This window comes from Barbus barbus (genome assembly GCF_936440315.1).
Source record: "Barbus barbus genome assembly, chromosome: 47".
NCBI classification, from domain to species: domain Eukaryota; kingdom Metazoa; phylum Chordata; class Actinopteri; order Cypriniformes; family Cyprinidae; genus Barbus; species Barbus barbus.
Genome location: NC_136725.1, coordinates 12779439 through 12785920, shown reverse-complemented (window position 1 = coordinate 12785920; position 6482 = coordinate 12779439).

The window sequence follows — 6482 nt, the reverse complement described above, 5'->3', positions numbered from 1 at the left end:
TCTTATTTTTATTATAATAAAATATAAAAAAATGTCCATATTGTTATAAAACATGTTTATTACAATATAAAAATTTAACAAAATTAAACACATAATAGATCAGTAATTTATCATTTTAAGACTTTTCAAGCACCACCATGTGTTATACCAGAAGGTATGGCCTTTGGTTCTGCTGCATCAGCACAGCCATTGTTGTTGTCATAACAATCAAAATGTAATAACTTGCTCTTCCTCTGAAATGACTTTTCCATTCAGGTTATTGGATAATGTGAACCAATAGCCAGATAGCTATTTAGACATTGTTTAGCAAACTCACATTCATCCAATCAATTACTCGCTGATAAATAAATTACATCCTATTTATTTGATCTTTGATTAGCCTGAATGGGCAGGCATGTTGAATGTAAGCATTTCAGTCTCACTTCATTGAGAAGAAGAAAAAAAAAAAATCAGCAAAACCAACAGTGTTGCCAAGCAATGTTATAATGTATGAGTAAATATGAACAAATTTCAAAAACACATTCTGTGTAATGTTCATTGCGCACCAAACAGTTTTTGCAAGGTCTCAGGAGAATATGACGATACTGCAGTGTCCTTCCTCAGAGCAGTGAGCGCATTACACATCTGTTTCTCCAGTCACCTTCATAAAGAACAGAGAAACAGGATAAACAGGATAAACACATAATCAGCAATGGAAGTCAGATTTTGTCTGGAAAGCTTCATCAGATTACAACAGTGAACTTGTGTCAATTCTGTAAACAGCAGTCAAATGACAGAATCAGAATGGCCAAACAAACTCTTCTGATCTTCTACTTTCCCACTCTGGTTCTGTCCCACATTAAGGGATTCCACTTCATTTTGCTATGTGCAGTGTTCTTTGCTAATGTCCAAATATCCGGGTTGGCTCAAAGGCATGAGCACTGAAGTCAAAGTTAACAGAATCTTAGCAAGGTTATGACAAGAGGCTACAAGGGCAAAGCCTTCTCCCCCTTCAGGTCAGAAGAGATTTAAATAACGATTAAAGCAAATAACTCAGATAGCTTTCGCCATACTTTAGAAATTTATTTGCGGATGAAAGGGCAGCTAATCTCTTTGTGGCCACCTCACCTGACCGAGACAACGGTCCATCACTGGAAACTGTCACATATTTTTTTCCCAAAACTGTCTAGGTTGGAAATTAACTTCTGAAGTATTTTTTTTTAATATTGTTTTCTCTTGTTTTTGTTTTTCAACTGTCTAGATACAGGTAAATCTCACAACAACTGTCTCAAAATATTCAAGTGTATATATATATATAATTTAATATTTATGTGATTTTATCATATAAAATCAATATAATATGCAATCTAATTTATATATGCTGTGTATAATATTACATTATATATGTGTATACATTTTTTTTATAATAACACAAATTAATTTTATGCTAGTGCTTGTACGATAATTGATTTTACATGCATTTTAATTAAAATGATTTAACAAGCATTGGGTTAAGACTGAATGATATTAAAATTTAATCATAATAAAATGTATATATATATATATATGTGTGTGTGTGTGTGTTAATGCTACAATGAGAATGTGAAGAAAAAAATCAGAAGCTACTTATATAATCTGTTGTTGTTATGCTTATTTTTTTGGGGTGATACATAAACCGGCCATTTCTTTAAGAGATTCACTCAGACAGAAAATAAATTTGGCCAACTAAATGTTGGCATACGTCCTCAGGCAGTGTTGATATTGAAATAGACTTCAAAACGCTCATAGACAAACACGCAGCTCTCATATCTGCCAACCAATGTGGTGCTTTATTGTTTTGGTTGAATTATGCTTCCTTTTTGAGTGCTCTCATATGAACATTTTGATTATCTTGGAGAGTGACCATGCAGTGGACGGGTGGTTATTTTTGTCTCTTGGATGCAGGACCGTACCGTTACTGCACTAAAGGTACTTGTGACTTCACGAAAAGAGAAGGTCGTAAAGTCAAGCAGGGACTCACCACTCACTGACAGTTCTCACCGCGCAACTGTGACCTCCCTCCACCCGGGGTTGATTTGTGGTCAACTGGAGCACTTTTAAACCTGGTCTTTATGAGTCTGTCCAGAGACTAGGGTGTGTGTTCAAGGTCAGGTAGAGTTCAAGCATACAGAGCGGTCTGGTTTTCACAAGCATTTGCTGCTGTTCTTGGCAGCGATACTGCGACAGTCCTGAAGCCACTTCTGTCTTCGGTTCTGATCAGCCGTTCTGAGCCTGATATCTGCTTTTTCATTTCCTCCCTCTCTTTCCTCGCATCTCAAGTGGAGACGCGTTCATCTGTCTGCAGACGTCCCTTGACACTGAACTCCATCATTATTAATCTTTTGTATCTCTAAACCAAACACTGAGGAATCTGCAAACACGTGTCAGCGGTCTTTTCTTGGATTATTAATTGGCAATATGTAAACATGTCACGGTATGTTTGAGCAGTTTAGCTCCTTTGACTCACTAAGGTTTATCCTGCAGTTGCTCGGCATCGTGGGTAAATTCATTTGCATGATGATTGAAGTCCCTCATCTGTGATGATACACGGAACCCTCTCAGCTTTTTTTCCATGCTAGATCCTGCCAAGATTCATTTGGGGAACAGACGCATTTGTGTTTACTCAGAGCTGACAACAAACCGACAAGCACATATGTTTGAAACTGCATGCTACATAGTATTTTTGAAGAAAACTAGATGTAGTATGCATACTATTTGCGATTTTTCAATGTGCATGTACTGTAATGCCTGAAAAAGTTTTAAACCTGGCTTGTGCTAAAGAAAAAAATATATAATTCTATCATTGTAAAATATTATTGGTAATTTGAAATGTATTTTTCAAACATGCATTTTGGAGATATCCATGCCAAGATGGCCGCAGAGTGAAATGAATTAAAGTACTAGTAGTAGTAGTTTAACAGTAATTCAAGCAGTAGGTATTTAACAATCGTTCTCTTTTTCCAAACATTTGTACTCGGCCACACAGCTGTCTGGAAATGCAGTATACTTGCTTGTTTAATATTGCGAGTGATTTTACTTGTATACAACATTTCATTATCCTAAATAAAACTCTAATTTACCAGTTACTTAGGAGCCTGTTTCTGCTCCACTGATACAAATATCTCCAAACAAAGCCACAATAGAACTGTTAAGCTTCTCAGCAAAACACTGTAGTGGTGTTTTGTTCCTTAATATTTTTTTGTTTTTTTATTTTATTTTTTATTTATTTCTCTTTTTTTTTTTTACGAATTAATAAGCCTACATGAATGGTGCAATGACCTATTTATAAGGACATTCTCTTTTTGCATTCATGAATTAATCAGCTTATTTTTAAAGGGATAGTTCATCCAAAAAATGAAAATTTGATGTTTATCTGCTTACCCCAAGGGCATCCAAGATGTAGGTGACTTTGTTTCTTCAGTAGAACACAAACAAAGATTTTTTAACTCAAACCATTGCAGTCTGTCAGTCATATAATGGCAGTCAATGGGACTCACGGCTTTGAGAGAAAAAAAACATACACAGACAAAACCAAATTAAACCCTGCGGCTCGTGACGATACATTGAGGTCTAAAGACACAAAACGATCAGTCTGTGCAAGAAAATGAACAGTATTTATATAATTTTTTACCACATTTTTTTGATCCACTACACTGTCCAACTGTCCTCAGCGCGCAACAGCCCTCGTGTGACATGTCTTTTTCTTCTTCTTCTTGCTTTATGGCGGATCGCAGATTTTTAAGTGCATTACTGCCACCTATCTCTCAAATGGACCATTGACACTCTATCTACAATCTCAATTAGGATTGTCAATGGTCCAATTGAGAGATAGGTGGCACCTCAATGTATCGTCACGAGCCGCAGGGTTTAATTTGTTTTTTGTCTGTGTATGCTTTTTTTCTCTCTCTCAAAGCCGTGAGTACCATTGACTGACATTATATAAAATCTTTGTTTGTGTTCTACTAAAGAAACAAAGTCACCTACATCTTGGATGACCTTGGGGTAAGCAGATAAACATCAAATTTTCATTTTTGGGTGAACTATCATTTTAATGAAACGAATTGGTTGAGTGAATAATTCCATGACTCATTTAGAAGGATACTTTTAAACTTACGTTTCTAAATGAATAGATATAGAATACTTACGTTTCTAAATGAATCATTGATTTACTCATAAAGACAGTCACTTGACGCCACTTACTGGCATAGCGATGTAACCTGTCACCGCGAAATCCCCACCATAAATACAGACTTACAGCCTTTCTGGAACGTGCAAGCATTGTCAAATGGAGTGATACAAACATTTGTTGAACTGTTAAGTCTGGGAATGCTGCTCAACCAATCAGATTTGACGACCGCGACTAATATTGTATAAAAGTAAATCTAAATACATTTTTAACGTGTAATGTGGCAGCGATGTGGTACTGTTCAAAACATTTTTGTTTTGCAATGCATACTGTGAACATTTTAAATAGTAAGCAGTAGACACTTGTTTTACTGGAGCCCAAGTTTCCAAAGAAGGAGACATGGATGTGATATTAACTTAAGTAAATAGTTTTGCAACAACCAAGGAAATTGTATTATAACAAAAACTGTGTATATATATATATATATATATATATATAATGTGTGTGTGTGTGTGTGTGTATATATATATATATATATAATTTATTTCTAGTTGCACTGTAGTTTCATCATTTTGTCTATAAGTATAGCCTACTAATATCATATAAAGTGCATCTCACGAATGTGATATGTCTAGGTCACATACTCCATAAATCATAAGAAAATACTGTTGCACATATTATTTTTAAAAATAGTAAGCAGTATGTACTTTTCCTTTTCACTGTGCAGTAAGCGAAATACAAGTATTTCATGTTCAAATGTTACACAATTATAATTACACATCACAGAGGATCCAAAAGCAGTTGAGGAACAGTTGCAGTGAAGGATTACAATCTGAGATTAGACACAACATAAATCTAATTCAAGAAAGAAAGTGTGAGAGAGAGAAAATGCGATTTAAATGTGGTCAGTCATTGGTTCATTGGAAAATTAGACACGGTCATCTCCTGATTCTAATCACCACTTTAATGAATCAAAGTCTGTTTGATGTGGATCTGCACCGCTAACGCTGCTGGAGCCTGTGGTTCTGGTGTGTGTGTTTGTGGGTGGGATTGTTCACTGTTCTTCAGTAACCTTTGTGTGACCTCTCCGTCTGTCGCTGTCCCTTCTCTCTGCTCCTCTCCTCCTCTGCTCCTCCTATCTAATTACACATCTACTGTACAGTTGTCACGTAGTTCACCCATCTGATGACCTGAATAAAAGCAATTAAATACAGAGCACTCACTCCCATTCCCTCCCTCCTCCGCTCTTGTCTTTCTTTCAGTGCCCTCCTTCTCTGTTTTTGCTAAAATGTTAATAACTTAAACTTGGTGAGAAAACAGGGCTAATGATGTCATTTCAGAAATGTCATTACCTGTTCTTACACCTGGCATTTCATGTTTGGGTTTCAAATATGCCACAGCAGGAAACTAATGCATGTGATATTCTTACTGTACGATATAAGTATATATAGTTGCACCATAGTTTCATCATCGTTTTGCCTATATATGATTAAATGCACAAATATTATAAGGGTAAGTCTCACAATTACAGCATAAAGGGAAAAAAAAGAATATTTTAAGGTTTGTCTGTATATGTGTGTGTGATTTCATATATATATATAATAAAACAAAGAAACTTTGTGTTCAGATGCTTTTCACATTTTATAATAATATTCTACAGTAATATACTGGGGGGGAGTTTTTGGGGGGGGTATGCTTACTTAAAGTAGCATAAATTAAGGGCAGTACAACATTATTTCCACTGTGCTTTATTGTCATAAAAATATTCTCATTAATGTAACATGTTTTTACTCTTTAAAATGATAAATGAAAAGACCATCATACATACTTCACATTTACATGCTGTATTTACCACTGTGAATGCATCATAAATTAAATAATTGCATTTTCAAAATAAGAATGTGGAAAGGAGACGGAGGGAGTTAAAATAAATTATGTAAATAAATTACGAAAATAATTTCACAATGCAATGCAAAATGCTCCTAAAATAAGTTTAATTTAAGGATATGAGAAATATAAATTCTCATTTGCTTCTTTTGATGTTAGGGTGAAATATGACTTGGATGTAACCCAGGCAGGTGAGAATTACCCATAAAGGACAAATAATAACTGTAATAGAGTGGGGGACATATTTCTTTGCTAGACAGACATCTTGTGTGTTCTTCTCTCCAGTATCCCATTCCTTCGGTCTTGTCTTGAAGCGCAGCAGATGGTTCATTCTTTGGATATCAAGTCACATGTGCAACATCCTTCCTCCAATAGTCTCGTCTTCTAAAATGACTATTGTAAACCCATTATAACTAAAGAGCCTGCAGTTGGCAGATTAAAGGGGCACCTG